The 21090-nt window shown below is 42.5% G+C and overlaps 1 protein-coding gene and 1 non-coding gene across 2 annotated transcripts in view; one reads left to right on the top strand and one right to left on the bottom strand.

Moving 5' to 3' along the window:
• LOC126455904 (uncharacterized) overlaps positions 1–21090 on the top strand; it is a 290245-nt gene that overhangs the window by 69903 nt on the left and 199252 nt on the right. The gene's annotated exons all lie outside the window — the stretch shown is intronic.
• Positions 20528–20611, bottom strand: Trnas-gga (transfer RNA serine (anticodon GGA)). Its single transcript is given in 2 exon segments — positions 20528–20562; positions 20572–20611. It is a non-coding gene; the product is annotated as a tRNA-Ser (tRNA).

The following is a 21090-nucleotide window of genomic DNA, read 5'->3' as shown; positions in this document are numbered from 1 at the left end:
GGTCAATAGATTGCAGTGCAATAAAGCGGCTGGGGTGGATGAAATTAAGTCGGAACTCATCAAATACAGTGGAATGTCAGGTCTTAAATGGCTACACAGGATAATTGAAATGGCCTGGGAGTCGGGACAGGTTCCATCAGACTGGACAAAAGCAGTAATCACACCAATCTTTAAACATGGAAACAGAAAAGATTGTAACAACTACAGAGGTATCTCTTTAATCAGCGTTGTGGGTAAAATCTTCTCAGGTATTGTTGAAAGGAAAGTGCGAGTATTAGTTGAGGACCAATTGGATGAAAATCAGTGTGGGTTTAGGCCTCTTAGAGGTTGTCAGGACCAGATCTTTAGCTTACGGCAAATAATGGAGAAGTGCTATGAGTGGAACAGGGAATTGTATCTATGCTTTATAGATCTAGAAAAGGCATATGACCGGGTTCCTAGGAGGAAGTTATTGTCTGTTCTACAAGGTTATGGAATAGGAGGCAAACTTTTGCAAGCAATTAAAGGTCTTTACATGGATAATCAATCAGCAGTTTGAGTTGACGGTAAATTGAGTTCATGGTTCAGAGTAGTTTCAGGGGTAAGACAAGGCTGCAACCTGTCTCCATTGTTGTTCATATTATTTATGGATCATATGTTGAAAAAAAATAGACTGGCTGGGTGAGATTAAGATATGTGAACACAAAATAAGCAGTCTTGCATATGCGGATGACTTAGTTGTGATGGCAGATTCGATTGAAAGTTTGCAAAGTAATATTTCAGAGCTAGATCAGAAATGTAAGGACTATGGTATGAAGATTAGCATCTCCAAAACGAAAGTAATGTCAGTGGGAAAGAAATATAAGCGGATTGAGTGCCAAATAGGAGGAACAAAGTTAGAACAGGTGGACGGTTTCAAGTACTTAGGATGCATATTCTCACAGGATGACAACATAGTGAAAGAACTGGAAGCGAGGTGTAGCAAAGCTAATGCAGTGAGCGCTCAGCTACGGTCTACTCTCTTCTGCAAGAAGGAAGTCAGTACCAAGACTAAGTTATCTGTGCACCGTTCAATCTTTCGACCAACTTTGTTGTATGGGAGCGAAAGCTGGGGGGATTCAGGTTACCTTATCAACAAGGTTGAGGTTACGGATATGAAAGTAGCTAGGATGATTGCAGGTACTAGTAGATGGGAACAATGGCAGGAGGGTGTCCACAATGAGGAAATCAAAGAAAAGCTGGGAATGAACTCTGTAGATGTAACAGTCAGGGCGAACAGGCTTAGATGGTGGGGTCATGTTACATGCATGGGAGAAGCAAGGTTACCCAAGAGACTCATGGATTCAGCAGGAGAGGGTAGGAGGAGTCGGGACAGACCGAGGAGAAGGTACCTGGATTCGGTAAGAACGATTTTGAAGTAATAGGTTTAACATCAGAAGAGGCACCAATGTTAGTACTGAATAGGGGATCATGGAGGAACTGTATAAGGGGGCTATGCTCCAGACTGAATGCAGAAAGGCATAATCAGTCTTAAATGATGATGATGATGATTGTATTCACAAATGTAGACATTTCAAACATCTCTAATACTTGCATCTCAACCGTCAAGTCACATTCCCACATACAATTTACTATTTATAGTGTTCGTTCTCTCAAACCATGATCTTTATACGACTTCCTTTTCTTAGTTTCGTATTCGTTTTATTTATTTAATCATCAAAAAAGGTTTTTCAGATTATCGGACACATCACTCATTCTTAAATATCGCATATGAACTTTCGCACGCACGCACGCACGCACACACACACACACACACACACACACACACACACACACACACCTTAAATTCTACGTTAATATCACGTCGCTCTTCCAGTAGTTCCAAAAACGTTAAAATGGAACCTGTACACCATGTTTTGACCTTTTCTAACAGGAAAATGAAAACACAATTAAATCGAATGCACTACAGCAGAAATATTCCACGAAAACTGGAATGCCCTAAAAGTGTTTCGAAGTAGGATACGGCAAACTTGAGTTTACTTTGACCTTGAGTTTGTTTGTCCTTTTATGTGTGGCAAGAAAAGAAAGGATAGGGGCAAAGCGAAAATTTCTGATACATTTATCCAGTATTGTTAATAGCTAGTACGACCAACTAAAAAAGATGTTTAAAAAATTCATCACATCTCTTGCTTTGTTACCATTTAAAAGAAAAGAGCTGATATTATTCGCACTTCGCGAATTCTTCATGAAAGACTGGAAATGTAATGTGGGGACAAACTAAAGTCGAGGAATATCTGCAGAGCAGTGTTTCCCAATTGTGTTCTGTAGAACACTGATTTTCGACGGGAAGTGAATAAGTCTCCGCAAAAAACTGGTAATAACATTGTGTTGCTTTTTCCGCTAGTTTAACAGTACTAACTGCTTTTTAAATTTTATTATTGTATCTGTGTTATTAATTACGATTTAAAATTGAAGTAATCACTGACTAAGACGAATTTTCTCATTCTCAAAAAAATTATTACCCTTCAAAATAAACAAGATGTTCCATCAGAACCCCAGGCATTTCAAAGTGTTCCACCAAAGAAAAGTTTGAAAACCCTTGCGCTAGAGAAGACATTCAGGAGCATCAGAAACAAATAAAATGCTAAATTTTGAAGGCAAGAACAGGCAATATTGAACTTATTCAGAAAGTGATACAGTAAATATAAAAGTGTATTATGTTTCACTTAATGACTAAACCATTTTCGAATTACATGAACACTATTTGTAAAGAGAATATTTCGTTCGTTAAAGATACTGCACAATATGGATATGAGCCTCATTGCTCCAATTTCTTAAGCTCTGGAACTTGAAAATAGCCACGATTTGTTAATCATGTTGAAGTGATAATACTTATTAAATCCTCCCAAGGATAAAATGGTTTATCGTTTTGTTATGGCTATTTGCACTAGGTCTGTGTCTTTCCTACAGTTCACTTTACCAACCACATCACTCACCTCAGTCCCACTTACGCGGTATTCTTCTTTGCTGTGTAGAAGTGTAATATATTGCCCGACTGCTGACATATTTTTCAACATCTTGTACGTTTGAGAAACTTTAAGAATCACCGACATATTCTAAAACAACGAAATCCTCATTTTGGTGTCATTCTGGTGGAGGCAAAAGAAACCCATATTTTGCAAGAATTTTCACCGTTTCACAGAAGCGTTAAATACACACTCCTGGAAATGGAAAAAAGAACACATTGACACCGGTGTGTCAGACCCACCATACTTGCTCCGGACACTGCGAGAGGGCTGTACAAGCAATGATCACACGCACGGCACAGCGGACACACCAGGAACCGCGATGTTGGCCGTCGAATGGCGCTAGCTGCGCAGCATTTGTGCACCGCCGCCGTCAGTGTCAGCCAGTTCGCCGTGGCATACGGAGCTCCATCGCAGTCTTTAACACTGGTAGCATGCCGCGACAGCGTGGACGTGAACCGTATGTGCAGTTGACGTACTTTGAGCGAGGGCGTATAGTGGGCATGCGGGAGGCCGGGTGGACGTACCGCCGAATTGCTCAACACGTGGGGCGTGAGGTCTCCACAGTACATCGATGTTGTCGCCAGTGGTCGGCGGAAGGTGCACGTGCCCGTCGACCTGGGACCAGACCGCAGCGACGCACGGATGCACGCCAAGACCGTAGGATCCTACGCAGTGCCGTAGGGGACCGCACCACCACTTCCCAGCAAATTAGGGACACTGTTGCTCCTGGGGTATCGGCGAGGACCATTCGCAGCCGTCTCCATGAAGCTGGGCTACGGTCCTGCACACCGTTAGGCCGTCTTCCGCTCACGCCCCAACATCGTGCAGCCCGCCTCCAGTGGTGTCGCGACAGGCGTGAATGGAGGGACGAATGGAGACGTGTCGTCTTCAGCGATGAGAGTCGCTTCTGCCTTGGTGCCAATGATGGTCGTATGCGTGTTTGGCGCCGTGCAGGTGAGCGCCACAATCAGGACTGCATACGACCGAGGCACACAGGGCCAACACCCGGCATCATGGTGTGGGGATCGATCTCCTACACTGGCCGTACACCACTGGTGATCGTCGAGGGGACACTGAATAGTGCACGGTACATCCAAACCGTCACCGAACCTATCGTTCTACCATTCCTAGACCGGCAAGGGAACTTGCTGTTCCAACAGGACAATGCACGTCCGCATGTATCCCGTGCCACCCAACGTGCTCTAGAAGGTGTACGTCAACTACCCTGGCCAGCAAGATCTACGGATCTGTCCCCCATTGAGCATGTTTGGAACTGGATGAAGCGTCGTCTCACGCGGTCTGCACGTCCAGCATGAAAGCTGGCCCAACTGAGGCGCCAGGTGGAAATGGCATGGCAAGCCGTTCCACAGGACTACATCCAGCATCTCTACGATCGTCTCCATGGGAGAATAGCAGCCTGCATTGCTGCGAAAGGTGGATATACACTGTACTAGTGCCGACATTGTGCATGCTCTGTTGCCTGTGTCTATGTGCCTGTGGTTCTGTCAGTGTGATCATGTGATGTATCTGACCCCAGGAATGTGTCAATAAAGTTTCCCCTTCCTGGGACAATGAATTCACGGTGTTCTTATTTCAATTTCCAGGAGTGTATTAACCAACCTGTATTTCACACAAACAATACTTTCTCATCTTATTACGTAATACTGACAGCAAGCAAAATTATACTGGCTGTATTTTTATCTAATGTGGTATGAGCCCTCCACGCAGAACCTATACAGGGTTATTACAAATGATTGAAGCGATTTCACAGCTCTACAATAACTTTATTATTTGAGATATTTTCACAATGCTTTGCACACACATACAAAAACTCAACGTTTTTTTAGGCATTCACAAATGTTCGACATATGCCCCTTTAGTGATTCGCCAGACATCAAGCCGATAATCAAGTTCCTCCCACACTCGGCGCAGCATGTCCCCATCAATGAGTTCGAAAGCATCGTTGATGCGGGCTCGCAGTTCTGGCAAGTTTCCTGGTAGAGGAGGTTTAAACACAGAATCTTTCACATAACCCCACAGAAAGAAATCGCATGGGGTTAAGTCGGGAGAGCGTGGAGGCCATGACAAGAATTGCTGATCATGATCCCCACCGCGCCGAAAATTCAAAGCGTTTGACTTTGTCATCGGGTGTCAGGGCTTGTAGCAATTGTAAACGGTAAGGCTTCTGCTTTAGCCTTTTCCATAAGATTTTCCAAACCATCGGCTGTGGTACGTTTAGCTCCCTGCTTGCTTTATTCGTCGACTTCCGCGGGCTACGCGTGAAACTTGCCCGCACGCGTTCAACCGTTTCTTCGCTCACTGCAGGCCGACTCGTTGATTTCCCCTTACAGAGGCATCCAGAAGCTTTCAACTGCGCCTACCATCGCCGAATGGAGTTAGCAGTTGGTGGATCTTTGTTGAACTTCGTCCTGAAGTGTCGTTGCACTGTTATGATTGACTGATGTGAGTGCATTTCAAGCACGACATACGCTTTCTCGGCTCCTGTCGCCATTTTGTCTCACTGCGATCTCGAGCGCTCTGGTGGCAGAAACCTGAAGTGCGGCTTCAGCCGAACAAAACGTATGAGGTTTTCTACGTATCTGTAGTGTGTCGTGACCATATGTCAACTAATGGAGCTACAGTGAATTTATGAAATCGCTTCAATCATTTGTAATAGCCCTGTAGGTGTGTAAGAGATGTTAAAAATGAGTGATCAGCATTGAGTCCAGTGTGCCAACGTGGAACACACAACCTTCTAGATCATTCTTCGTGCATTACGAATGTATAAAGCCTTGTTCCGTGCTAAAGATTTAATTTAGCAGAGAAAAAAATTTAATTTTTCACGACTAGTGGGTCAAAGCTACCCTAAAACGGCGAAAGTAACCTCATCTTATGGTACTGTAATGTAGCATGCCTCAAAGCAATATGTTAGGACATTTTCAATTTCTTGAGTGTTTTAATAATTTCACAGAACTCAAATGTTGCAGGGTCCTATGTTATGCAGATAACATCTTTTGTCATCTTGGATAACGAAATGTGAACTGCTGTCAACAGTAGTGAAATCAATTACAGTATTCTATCAACTTACCGTGTACAATAATCTACTTGTAAATGGCAAGATGACAGTGACACTGTAAATCCTGCTTGACCATAATCTAAATATGAATTGGAACTCAACTGTTAAAAAATCACAAACTGTTGCCAATATTGTGTATGGTTACCCGGCGTGGAAAGAGACTATAGATGATATATGTAACAAATTCAGCACAAATATACATTTATTAATCTTCTGAATCATGTTAGTTTAAGACAAATAAGTTTAGGATTGGTATCTCTGCATCTCCAGTATGATATCGAGATCTGGGGATGAAGCGGTGGTGGTTAGTGTTTAACGTCCCGTCGACAACGAGGTCATTAGAGACGGAGCGCAAGCTCCGGTTAGGGAAGGATTGGGAAGGAAATCGGCCGTGCCATTTCAAAGGAACCATCCCGGCATTTGCCTGAAACGATTTAGGGAAATCACGGAAAACCTAAATCAGGATGGCTGGAGACGGGATTCAACCGTCGTCCTCCCGAATGCGAGTCCAGTGTGCTACCACTGCGCCACCTCGCTCGGTTGGGGATGAAGCACCAGCAATCTATACAAATAAGCTTTTTGGCTACAAAAAAGCTATAATAATGGTACTAGCTAAGATAAATAAGAGGGAGTGTTGTAGAAATATTTTCACACAATTAAAATATTTACCATCTACTCCATCTACAGCTTGCAAACTATGTCCAGAATATAATGTAACGAAGAGTAACGGACGTCATTACAACAGAGGGGGGAGATGAAATTTGAGACAATTAAGAAAAATCAGTAACATAAAAGCAAGAAAAAGCAGTCCACATAAAATAACGGAGATTTTTGCAGCATCTGATTTTAAGGTAGCTTATGTAAATTCCTCAGATAATAACCTGAACCTTTGTTAAAAGAGAAACTCTTGAGTCGTTAGGAAGAAGATCAAATTACATTATCCCTTGTAAACCATTATTTAGCTTGTTTTTGAACAGAAAAGCGATAATGTCCGAATCTTTGTTTTTATGTGAGTGTATGAGGGTGGTTTGATAACTCTGATCAATTTCTATGAAATAATTGAACGTATTTATTGCGCCTTTACGGTTAGTAAGCTTGGTTATTCCAAGGGTCGTTTAAAGAATTTCAGTAATGCTCTACGCACTGTTAATTGTTGACAGCTATCTGAGTTAGTCAGTGTGTCGACAGCAATTGTAAACAGAGTACACCGAATTTTATGCTGTTATTAAACATCTCCATTTGATAGGTTCGACTGCCGAACAAATCAAAACAGCACTGGATGAAGTTCACGCGTACACTGCGTCATAGTTGAAGAAAATTTATTTTTCGATTAATGAATTTATACGTGATCGGACAAGCACCGAAGATGATGAGCGCCCCGGCCGTCCAATTAAGGCCCTTAGAATAGCTCAAGCTTATGCCCCACAAGCGGTGCAACATTTCAACTCAATGTCTGGCAACGTTTAAGCGAATAATCCTCATAGATTACTTGGAAAAAATCTGAATGATAGCTGAACCCTACCACGCTTTATTGTTGGATCGTTCGAAACTTGCGTTGAATGAAAAAATACCACGACAGGCACGCAAAAAGACTCTCTATCATCTGGATGATGCACCATCCCATACACCAGCGATAACAATTGCGAAAGTGCATGAAATGGGGTTTGAACTGATTCCTTATCCACTCTATTCATCAGACGTGTTCCCAACTAACGATCTTTTGTTCCGCAACTTGAAACTTTGGCTTGCTGGGAAAAAATTTTCCTCAAATGACGAACTGATGGTTGCAACGAGTATTTTGCAGATTTTGACAGAATCCGTTTCTTTCGATGGGATGAAAAAGCTAGAGGATCGTTGGACTAGGTCTATATCTCTCAAAGGAGACTCTATCGAGAAGGAAGGTGAGCTATTTACGAAACGATCATTTTTCCTGCTTTTTACGAGACTTATTTAACCAACCTCGGATACATATGCTGTTTTACTGATAAGATAAGCACAGTTAGTAGTGATTTGTATCCCTCCACGTATATGTTAAGCTATGACAATGCTCAAAAACTGTTATGTCGACGGAAAATAAATGAATGTTATTGTTGTCGTCCTCAGTCCAACGACTAGTTTGATGCAGCTCTCCATGCTACCCTGTCCCGTGCAAGCCTCTTCATCTCCGAGTAACTACTGTAGTCTACATCCTTCTAAATCTGCTAAGTGTACTCTTGCTCTCCCTCTAGGATTTTTACCATCCACGCTTCCCTCCACTACTAAATTGGTGATCCCTTGATGTCTCAGAACGTGTCCTACCAACCGATCTCTTTTTCTAGTCAAGTTGTGCCACAAACTCCTCTTCTCCCCAATCTTGTTCAGTACCTCCTTATTATTTACGTGATCTACCAATCTAATCTTCAGCTTTCTTCTGTAGCACCACATTTCGAAAGCTTCTATTCTCTTCTTGTCCAAACTATTTATCGTCCATGTTTCACTTCCATACGTGGCTACACTCCATACAAATATTTTCAGAAATGATTTCCTGACACTTAAATCTATACTCGATGTTAACAAATTCCTCTTATTCAGAAACGCTTTCCTTGCCATTGCCAGTCTACATTTTATATCCTCTCTATTTCGACCATCATCAGTTATTTTGCTCCCCAAATAACAAACTTCCTTTACTACTTTAAGTGTCTAATTCCCTCAGCATCATCCGAGTTAACTCGACTAAATTCCATTATCCTCGTTTTGCTTTTGTTGATGTTCATCTTATATCCTCCTTTCAAGACACTTTCCATTGCGTTTAGCTGCTTTTCCAGGTCCTTTGCTGTCTCTGACAGAATTACAATGTCATCGGCCAACTTCAATGTTTTTATTTCTTCTCCATGGATTTTAATTCCTACTCCAAATTTTTCTTTTATTTCCTTTACTGCTTGCTCAATATACATATTGAATAACATCGGGGATAGGCTTCAACCACCTCTCACACCGCTCTCAACCACTGTTTCCCTTTCATGAGCCTCGACTCTTATAACTGCCATCTGGTTCCTGCAAAAATTGAACATAGGCTTTCGCTCCCTGTATTTTACCTCTACCGCCTTCAGAATTTGAAAGAGAGTATTCCAGTCAACATTGTCAAAAGCTTTCTCTAAGTCTACAAATGCTATAAACGTATGTTTGCTTTTCCTTAACCTATGTTCTAAGATAAGTCAGTGTTGCCTCGCGTATTCCAACACTTCTACGGAATCCAAAGTGTAGGCTACTGCGAGGTTTTCCATGAACAAAGGAACAAAATAAAGGAATATAGTCACCACTAAGCAGTCGAATAGCATGTTTCAGTAGTGGGGGAAGGCTTGTGGCGTCATTAAGTACAACCTTCATTAACTTGTAGCACCATGGTAGAAACTGGTGGCACCGGTGTCTCGGTAGTATCTTGCCACGAACGTTGATGAACGTGGCTCCAGGACGTCTCGTTGCCTGGGCCATACTACCTCCCATGCGTGGACTAACTGATGACTTCCGGTTGTCGAACTGAGTGAATGCGTCATGCACTTGGCAGCGATTGGCGAACACCGCCGGCGGAGACGAACGCCTTATCGCCTTCACTTGAGATAGCGGGCAGTCGTCAAGGATCCTCCAGTCGGCGTGGACCGTCTTTAGCAGGTACTGTCCGCTACGAGCTCACTTTCTTATGAACGAATCTCGTACCACTCCCGAAATTTGCTTAAAGACGTTTACGAAGGAGCTAAGTCTGTCCCTACTCGCAGACTGCGTTTCGTTTTGTTTGCTTTAGATTAAGTATGACACAAGGTGAGTGGCGTCATGAGATAAAGACTGAGTTGCCGGTTCGAGGTTAGGCGGCGTGTTTGCTCTTCTCATTGCGTAACAGCGAGATCCGCGTAGTTGACGGACCACACGGTCAGTGCTTACTACCGTCTCATTCGCGGGCGCCTACCATAGAAGACGCTGTCAGATCAGAGCCAGAAACTGCTTCGCTTCTTATGAATATTTTCACACAAAATTATTTTTGTCACTTATGTTTGTGACACAAGAAACAATGTGTGAAAACAAGTTTTGCGAGACACAAATTTGCTGTGTATTCAGCAGCAAAATTTTTTCGGCATTATCGTGAATGGGGATTACACAATGTATCATTTTATTCGCATTCAAAAGCTCATATGGAAATCATTTTTTTCTGTCGTCAAGCCTTCCTCTACTCAAAGTTCAGTTGTGGAACAGCAATGCCTTTTTCATTCTTCTTTCGTCTATTCCCGCCGAGTGGATGATCCTTTTCCCATATTTTATTATTAGACATTGAGTGTGAACGTTTTTAAAATGCCACATTCAGTTACAAAAAAGCACAAATATACAGAGTGTATCAAAAAGAATCATCCGATTTAAAACAAGTCACGACTATTATGTTATTTGAGATACGTGCGTGCACAACGTACTGTTGGAAAGAGCAAACTCTCGAGCTTTACATGGTTCCCGCTAGGTAGAAGAAACATGAGCCCACTTCAGATATAGTAAAAATTAGTCGGGACAGCAAAAAGCTTTTGTGTTCTACGTTTTGCCCAGTGCAGATCAGTAACAACTTTTCAGCGTCACCTTTGTACTAGGTATGGTGTGGACCCTCCTACAGCGCGGATCATTAGACGATGGCATGAACAATTCCGGAAACAGGTTACTTGTGTGAAGCATAATCGCCGGACCGTCCCCGCGTGTTAGGCAGACGTCGAACGCATCCGCCATTGTTTCCCAATGAGTCCGCAGAAATCTGTTCGCCGTGCCGCTCGACAGCTCAACATGCCCCCTCCCCCTGATATCCATCTGGCGTATGTTGCATTGATGTTTACACGTGAGACCAGACAAAATTCAGCTACTACAAGCTCTTCGTGAAGGTGACAAACAACAATGTGTGGATGTTTCCAGAATGAATTTTCACTCGGCAGTAGAGTGCGTGCTGATGTGAAACATCCCCCAGGCTGTAGCAAGCCATGTCTCCACCATATTAGTTCTTCCAGAAGTGCTAGTTCTGCAGCATCGCAGGAGAGCTTCTGTGAAGCTTGGAAGGTGGGAGACGAGGTATTGGCGGAAATAAAGTTGTGAGGAAGCGGCATGAGTTGGGCTTGGGTAGCTCAGATGGTAGAGCGCTTGCCCGCGAAAGGCAAAGGTTCAGAGTTCAAGTCACGGGCGGGCACACAATTTTGAACTGTCAGGAAGTTTAACAACGTGTGGAGTTTTGTAATTTCGTTCTTGGTAAGATGTAGGATAACAGTTTTCTTTCACGCTTGGTGTTTAGTGTTGAGGCAACATTCCGTTTAAATGGAAAGGTGAACGGTCATAATGTGAAAATATGGGGTACGGAATAAGCACATGAAGTCGCACAACATGAGGGGGACTCTCCAAAATTTAATGTGTTTTGTGCAGTTTCACGGGAAAAGGTGTATGGTCCATTTTTATTTGCCGGGAGCACTGTCACAGGAAGCACATATCTCGACATGCTTGGGGACTTCCTTTTCCCACAGTTCAGGACTGATTCGAATGACTTCATTACCTATAGGATGGAGCACCGCCATACTGGCATCTGGAAGTGCGGAAATTTTTAGAACAAAGGATTACTGAACGATGGATCTGTCGCACTCGATCAAATGACTCAGCCTTACAATACTGGCCTCAAAGCTCAGCGGACGTGACTGTATGTGACTATTTCTTGTGGGGGGGTTTATAAAAGACTCTGTTTATGTGCCTCCATTACCAGCAAAAATGAATGAACTGAGACATCGCTTAACAGCAGCTGTGGAAGCTGTAACTCAAAACATGTTCGCTGCAGTGTGGAACCAATTTGAATACCGCAATGACATACGCCGTTCATCTCAAGGAGGGCGTATTGAACACCTATGAAAAGGTATGAAAAAAAAGTTTTTGAGTTTTCCGTTCATCGAAAACCGAAATTCATTGCACATGTTTATTAGTTTCACAGATATAGACTTGCCAAACCGGATGATTCCTTTTAATGCACCCTATATTATACGGATATTTTATTTCTGTATTTAATATGGCGCTATGCTTTCGGAGACACAACTCATAGTTAGACGACGTTGACAATTCGTAAATAAATGAAAATCCAAAGTTTACAGTCAAAACTTCAAGATTTCAGTGATGTGAGTGCAGTTGAGCTAATTCAGGTTTCACCTCTGGTGCATGTGAGTTTGCTAATCGACGGAAGATGAAGAGTTACTCACTACTTCAAACATTGTTACTACATAGTGGCTATGTGGCAAACATTTTCTTTCCTTATCCGTTTGTCTCCTCTACTGATGATGCTGAATGCTGATGGAATACTTCCTGGTGACGTCGATTGTAATTAAAACACTTTGAAGATTTAATATTTCTAGCAACTCTCCATCCTTTCGATTCACGATGAATTCTATGCTTTGTTGTGTCACTGAGATCGTAAAACATCAAATTCGGTACGCAATCTTCACCGATGTTAACGTATGTTTGCCTTACACTGAATGCACAATTTACTTTTAGTCACCATTTTTTATTAATGTTCCTCCCAACCTAATATACACTTGCTATAACATCTAGTTTCATATTTTGTGACCAAGATTTATTCTATAGGCATGGATTACTTGTCACTTTACTGGCTAGCAGATATTTTTTTAAATTCTTTCTGGGAATTAAATTTCTCTTTCTATCTACGAAAGTTTTTCCTCACCTCCTCTAAGGAATATCATTCACATGTTCCCTGTCCTTATGGCTTATTAGTTGGTTCATCTCAATATTCATATCTATTAACCAATAATGCATGACTAAGATGTTAGGTCATGCCAGGCAATAAACATCCATCTACAGTTTTGATAAACTTTCTTTAGGATGTTCATTGCATGATTCTAATTAAATGGCACAGAAAACCCTCGGTCAGTTTATACATAGCATAAATTTTCTTTTCCTACCTTGTCTTAGGAGTATTACTTAAATCAAAACTATACACGATGTACCTTTTGTTTCGCATTTATTTCAGGTATAACTGTCGTATTCTGATATAATTAAATTCTCCGTGAGGCATATGAGTTTCAAATTTATCTACGAAAACGTTAGAAACCGAAGAAATTAATTAAAATTTGTACCACCGCACCTGTGTTACCTATACAGCAGCGGTGGTGCAGTGGCTTGCATACCTGCTGAGTAAGCACGGAGATTTGGGTTCTAATCCTGGGTGTGACACAAATTTAAATCCATTTCTTCGTCTTCCAACATAACTATCACATAGACCATCACATTTTCTACTTTTTGTTCCAATTCTGTTTCTTCGTACCACAAACTTTTCACATTCTTCTCTGGTATAACACTTTTCGTTCCTCTTCTAAGATGAAAAGTTTTTTTCTCAGCTGTTGTTCCTTTGGCTATAATCAGTCTACTTCTTGTTGTTGTCTTCAGTCCAGAGACTGGTTTGATGCAGCTCTCCATGCTACTCTATCCTGTGCAAGGTTCTTCATCTCCCAGTCCCTACTGCAACCTACGTCCTTCTGAATCGGTTTAGTGTAATCATCTCCTGGTCTCCTTCTATGATTTTTACCCTCCACTCTGCCCTCCAATACTAAATTGGCCATTTCTTGATGCCTCAGAAAATGCCCTACCAACCGATCCCTTCTTCTAATCAAGTTGTGCCACAGATTTCTCTTCTCCCCAATTCTATTCAATGCCTCCTCATTAGTTATGTGATCTAGCCATCTAATTTTCAGCATTCTTCTTCAGCACGACATTTCAAAAGCTTCTATTCTCTTCTTGTCTAAACTACTTATCGTCCACGTTTCACTTCCATACATTGCTACACTCCATACAAATACTTTCAGAAACGACTTCCTGACACTTAAATCTACACTCAATGTTAACAAATTTCTCTTCTTCAGAAACACTTTCCTCGCCATTGCCAATCTACATGTTATATCCTCTCTACTTCGACCATCATCAGTTACTTCGCTCCCCAAATAGCAAAACTCCTTTACTACTTCAAGCGTCTCAATTCCTAATCTAATTCTCACAGCATGACTACATTCCATTATTCTCGTTTTGCTTTTGTTGATGTTCATCTTATGTCCACCTTTCAAGACACTGTCCATTCCTTTCAGCTGCTCTTCCTGGTCCTTTGCTGTCTCTGACAGAATTACAATCACATCGTCGAAACTCAAAGTTTTTATTTCATCTCCATGGATTTTAATTCCAACTCCGAATTTTTCTTTTGTTTCCTTTACTGCTTGCTCAATATACAGATTGAATAACATCTGGGAGAGGCTACATCCCTGTCTCACTCCCTTCCCAACCGCTGCTTCCCTTTCATATCCCTCGACTCTTATGACTGCCATCTGGTTTCTGTAAATATTGTAAATAGCCTTTCGCTCCCTGTATTTTATCCCTGCCACCTTCAGAATTTGAAAGAGAGTATTCCAGTCAACGTTGTCAAAAGCTTTCTCTAAGTCTACAAATGTTAGAAACGTAGGTTTGACTTTCCTTAATCTATTTTCTAAGATAAATCATAGGGTCAGTATTGCCTCACGTGTTCCAACATTTCTACGGAATCCAATCTGATCGTCCCCGAGGTCGGCTTCTACCAGTTTTTCCATTCGTCTGTATTGGATTCGTGTTAGTATTTTGCAACCATGGTTTCTTAAACTGATAGTTCGGTAATTTTCACATCTGTCAACACCTGCTTTCTTTGGGATTGGAATTACTATATTCTTCTTGAAGTCTGAGGGTATTTCGCTCACCAGATGGTAGAGTTTTGCTAGGCCTGGCTCTCCCAAGGCTGTCAGTAGTTCTAATGGAATGTTTTCTACTCCCGGGGCCTTGATTCGACTTAGGTCTTTCAGTGCTCTGTCAAACTCTTCACGCAGTATCAAATCTCCCATTTCATCTTCATCTACATCCTCTTCCATTTCTATAATATTGTTCTGAAAAACATCGCCCTTGTATAGACCCTCTATATATTCCTTCCACCTTTCTGCTTTCTCTTCTTTGCTTAGAACTTGTTTTCCATCTGAGCTCTTGATATTCATACAAGTGGTTCTCTTTTCTCCAAAGGTCTCTTTAATTTTCCTGTAGCCAGTATCTATCTTACCCCTAGTGATATGTGCCTCTACATCCTTACATTTGTCCTGAGCCATCCCTGCTTAGCCATTTTTCACTTCCTGTTTTTTTATTCTCCTGATAACAATGTTCTCCTGAGTAGTCCCCGCCCGGAGATCCGAATGGGGGACTATTTTACCTCCGGAATATTTTACCCAAGAGGACGCCATCATCATTTAACCATACAGTAAAGCTGCAGGCCCTCGGTAAAAATTACGGCTGTAGTTTCCCCTTGCTTTCAGTCGTTAGCAGTACCAGCACAGCAAGGCCGTTTTAGTTAGTGTTACAAGGCCAGATCAGTCAATCACCCAGACTGTTGCGCCTGCAACTACTGGAAAGGCTGCTGCCCCTCTTCAGGAACCACACGTTTGCCTGTCCTCTCAACAGATACCCCTCCGTTGTGGTTGCAGCTACGGTACCGCTATCTTTAAAGCTGAGGCACGCAAGCCTCCCCACCAACGGTAAGGTCCATGGTTCATGAGGGGGGGGGGGGGGGCATCAGTCCACTTGCCCAACACGAAAAGTATAATTATATACAGTGTGTTTCACGATGAAACGAACATATCATAAAAGGCAGCTCACAGATCATTCGAAAGTATGTTATAAACATCGATGTGTTTTCAGTTGTTGATTAGATACAGTCATACAAAACTGTTACGAATGGAATCGTTTTAAGTAATACCGAATTAAGAAATCTTTTCTTTTGTGTTTCACAGTTAATATCTCTTTATAGTTTCTGTTCGAAGATTCCACTAACAACTTCAGTGCATTGCGTAGCTCACTAAACCAGTGTTTTGTTAATTCCCCGGGGCCTATAATAATGGTTAGCATCATAATACCTACCTACATATGGTGTATTTGTCGTAAGTATAGACACGAGTTCTACAAGGAAAATGACTCTAATACACAAAAAGTAACATTACAAATGACTTACGCTAATTTATTATCAACAATGCCCCACTGTCTAATAGTTTTAAATAGTTGTATCTAATACACATTGAAGAATGTAGTATATGTTTATACAGCATATTCTTTTCAAAATGGCCTGTACCATTGTACGAGTATGGCTGTCGTTCTTTCCACTGATTGCCATTCAAACCAACGTGTGTACGAACCACAATCCATGTTGTCTTTTGGCTCTACCAGCGAAGTTACAATTAAGTGCGCAAATACTTCTCTAGCACTGGAAGCAGAACAGAATAAAGCGAATCATGGTCCATGTTTGTCTCTATTTTTGGAGTGTCTCGCAGAGACATAAATGCGCTCTTGTTGTCTATGGATAACACTTCATCGCTTCATATATTTGCTATGATAAAACCCAAAAACCATTGCGAAAGAGTTTCTTGTTTTCGTCATTATGATTCGGTGTACGTCACTGTCTTAAACTGCCACTAGTAGGGAGTAAAGGTTGCGATATGCGAATTACACAAAACTGATAGAGCGTGAAAGATTCGAAGAATTGCTACAGCTCTGTGTTATCAGCAACGGTGTCAAGAGACGTGCTATTCATCGGCCCCTTATCGTCGACGAAGAAGATACAAAAGGCCTTCGACACAACCACGAGTGAAAGTTGAATGGAAAGCTTTGCTTTTTATAGTTACTCCTCATTCTCAAGTATGAGATGCACAACGCTATTAAAAGCATGAAACGTGAAGTTTTTCCATAAGGACGTAGTTTTGAAGATTTTGATGTATGCGCACGCTTGCAGAATTATAATACGGTAACGGATATGTTTCAAACGGAAAAACTCCAATTTTAACAATATGTCAGCAGTAAGTCAGAATGGACGCGTAAATGAGTAAATATGAAATAATGATTTGTAGGAATAGTTCTGCAAGGTTCGCAGGAGAGCTTCTGTAAAGTTTGGAAGGTAGGAGACGAGATACTGGCAGAAGTAAAGCTGTGAGGACCGGGCGTGAGTCGTGCTTCGGTAGCTCAGATGGTAGAGCACTTGCCCGCGAAAGGCAAAGGTCCCGAGTTCGAGTCTCGGTCGGGCACACAGTTTTAATCTGCCAGGAAGTTTCATATCAGCGCACACTCCGCTGCAGAGTGAAAATCTCATTCTGGATTTGTAGGAAGTTTGTAAGGCCAGTTCAGATCCATGCCATGGGTTCCAGTCGGGACTGGTCCTGTCTAGCCGAACCATATCGTCTGACACCATGTTTCCGAAATAAGCTGTTGTATGCAGTCACTAGAGCTTGCAATACGGGACGTCGCCTATTTCTTCTTCCATCACTGGCACAGGTCTCATCGCTTCTTTCTGTAGGAACATTTGTCCGAGTGTTTTTGTCGTATTGGCTAACGGTTGCTGAACTGATTAAAAAACAAAATAGGTGTACTATCACCCAACTTATGAAGGACCTGAATTAAAGAGGAAAGATTATACACACATCAAAAAAAGTTTTGCAGAAAATTGGAACAGAGATCCACACAAACATCATTTACGCTCTTTTTATTGCTCATGCCGCCCACACATTGCATGTTGTACCGCCAAACAGCGAGACCTTGAGAGGTGGTCGTCCAGATTGCTGTACACACCGGTACCTGTAATACCCAGTAGCACATCCTCTTACATTGGAGCATGCCTGTATTCGTCGTGGCATACTATCCACAAGTTCATCAAGGCATGTTGGTACAGATTGTCCCACTCCACGATGGTGATTCGATGTAGATCCCTCAGAGTGGCTGGTGGGACACGTCGTCCATAAACAGCCCTTTTCAATCTAACCCCTATCGGGGTTCATGTCTGGAGAACATGCTGGCCACTGTAGTTGTGCGATGTCGTTGGCGAGAAGACAAATACCTCGCCAATATGCTGCTGATGTGGCTGCACTATCGGTCGGAGGATGGCATTCACGTATCGTACAGTCGTTACGGCGCCTTCCATGGCCACCAGCGGCGTACGTCGGCCCCCCCATAATGCCACCCCAAAACAGCAGGGAACCTCCACCTTGCTGCACTAGCTGGACAGTGTGTCTAAGGCGTTCAGACTGTTCGGGTTGCCTGCAAACACCTCTCCGACGACTGTCTGGTGGAAGGCATATGCGACACTCGTCGGTGAAGAGAACGTGATGCCAATACTGAGCGGTCCATTCGACATGTTGTTGGGCTCTTCGGTACCGCGCTGCATGGTGTCGTGGTTGCAAAGATAGACCTCGCCATGGACGTAGGAAGTCAAGTTCCACATCATGCATCCTACTGCGAACGGTTTGAGTCGTAACACGACGTCCTGTGGCTGCACGAAAAGCGTTATTCGACATGATTGCGTTGCTGTCAGGTTTCCTCCGAGCCATAATTCTTAGGTAGTGGTCATCCACTGCAGTAGTAGCCGTTGGGCGGCCTGAGCGAGGCATGTCATCGACAGTTACTGTCTCTCTGTATCTCCTCCATGTCCTAACAACATCGCTTTGGTTCACTCCGAGACGCTTCCCTTATTGAGAACACTTCCTGGCACAAAGTAACGCGGACGCGATCGAACCACAGTATTGACCGTCTAGGCATGATTGAACTACAGACATCACGAGGCGTGGAATGACTGGAACTGATCGGCCGTCGAACCCTCTCCGTCTAATAGGCGCTGCTCATGCATGGTTGTTTACGTCTTTGGGTGGGTTTAGCGATATCTCTGAGCAGTGAAAGGGACTTTGTCTGTGACACAATACCCACAGTCAACGTCTATCTTCAGGAGTTCTGGGAACCGGGGTGATGCAAAACTTTTTTGAGGTGTGTGCTAAAAATACACACAATCCACAACTGGAAGGCAAAATACTTGGGGACAGTGTTACCTGCTCACTTGATTATTTTACAGAAATTCAGAGACAAATAACGTATTGCTAACCTGAAGGCGCCAGTAGCAACCATTTTAAGATGCCGACAGACCGAAGTGGCGCAGTGGTAAGACAATTGGACTCCCATTCGGGACGACCGCAGTTCGATATCACGTATGATCATGCAGAAGTGCGTTTCATGTTTGGTCACCTTAAACAGTCTATAGTAAATGCTCGGATGGTTCCTTTAAAGAAGACGCAGCCCATGTCTTTTCCCCCTCTTTCCCCAATTTGAGCTCGTGTACAGAATGTTTAATCGTAATCTGCTTTCATTTGTGCGGCTTCGTACCTCAGTCAGTATAAATGGAACCCTTATGGGTCACATTGTTCTTCTTCGGTTTGTCTGTCTGTCTGTTAAGTTCCATTTTTCCGAGGAATGGGTAGAGGTACTAAGTAGAATGTCGTGATGTTAGGAAGAACTCCGCTCACAGTTCGTAAAATTATTGTTTTTTAAAACACGACTGGTTTCGCGGCTTCAATTCACATCGTCAGGTGATCAATGTCAAAAGATCATAGGCATACCCATCTTCAGAGAATATCGTCAATATTATGGCGAGCGGAAGGTAAAGAAGAAGTGCCCCACTCTTTAAAATTTGCCTGCATCAGTATGACAGCATGGCAGCTATCTGACTAGGCGCGATGGGTGTGCCTATGATCTTTATAGTAAATTCTGGGATGGTTCCTTTCTTTTCCCTCCTCACCTGATAACGCGGCTTAAAGCCGCGAAACCGGTCGTGTTTTAACAAACAACAACTTTACCTGCTGTGAGCGGAGTTCTTCCTGACAGCATGCCTTTCAACAGCTGCGGTTGCCCGGTATATAAAATACTTAGGAAGTAGAAAGCTGTGTCAAATACTAGGGTCAACGGCCCCTTGCCTGTATGAATAATTTAAGCTTCTGAGACAATGCAATCAAAAGATACGACACTCTATGTGAGTATTTTGATACTCGAAACCTCACTCACCTGTTCATCCAGCGGTCAGAGGGTTGGCTGACCTCTGTAATAAAAAAAAAGGAGTTAAAAAATCAGCGATGAACAGAAACGGGTGTCGTATGACGCCCGCCCAGCAACCTTTCGCGCTCCAGTATCTTTTCTGTACACTGATTTACTTTCGTTAATTGTATGTACTAAAATATGTTGTTGCGAACAAATGAGATTAATCATTATTGTACTGGAACTGGCTTCTTATTAAATGAACAGTTTTGTTACTGTAACTCAATAGAATGCACAACATATCCATTTCTGCTACAACTATCGCAAAAACGTTCTGAAATTATTTCTGGTATCAAAGTAATGAAGTTACCGTATGCAATGCTTAAAGAACCTCAAAACTAGCAGTGGATTTTTCGTCAACATTAATTATTAATCAGTATCACGGCTAACAAAAAAATGGTTTAAATGGCTCTGAGCACTATGGGACTTAACTTCTGAGGTCATCAGTCCCCTACAACTTAGAACTACTTAAACCTAACTAACCTAAGGACATCACACACATCCATGCCCGAGGCAGGATTCGAACCTGCGTCCGCAGTGGTCGCGCGGTTCCAGACTGTAGCGCCTAGAACCGCTCGGCCACCCAGGCCGGCCACGGCTAACACTAGAGCATGAGACTATCATTATTAACCAGAAAGTGATTTTTCTATAACTTTTACCAGTCCAGAGTTTTTGCATAGCAAGATTTCCTTTTCAAACATGAAAGTATTTTAACTTCGACACTGTCAAAGTTTACAATATTAGCAGCCCGCGTCCGCCTGTGAAATACAACGTAAAATCTGCTACTTTGTACTCCGATCTCGAACTGCTGTAAGAAATAATTTTAAATTCACTTTTTACCTGACTGCTTATTGCCTTATGATTGCCCTTATTACCAGATTTGAATCTGCCGCGGCGGCGGCTCGTTCCGCCGCGTCGCAGCTCTGCACTTAAAAAGCTGAACATGTCTTAAATAAATGGGTAAAATACCAGGCAAGCTTTCTAATAATATCATGCGAGTTCTGATTAAATAACTATATTTAAAACTCGAATAATAACAAGTTCGCACGCGTTTCTTTATAATCAGCG

This window comes from Schistocerca serialis, chromosome 2, assembly GCF_023864345.2.
Source record: "Schistocerca serialis cubense isolate TAMUIC-IGC-003099 chromosome 2, iqSchSeri2.2, whole genome shotgun sequence".
Classification (NCBI taxonomy): domain Eukaryota; kingdom Metazoa; phylum Arthropoda; class Insecta; order Orthoptera; family Acrididae; genus Schistocerca; species Schistocerca serialis.
This window is presented reverse-complemented; position numbering and strand designations above follow the sequence as displayed.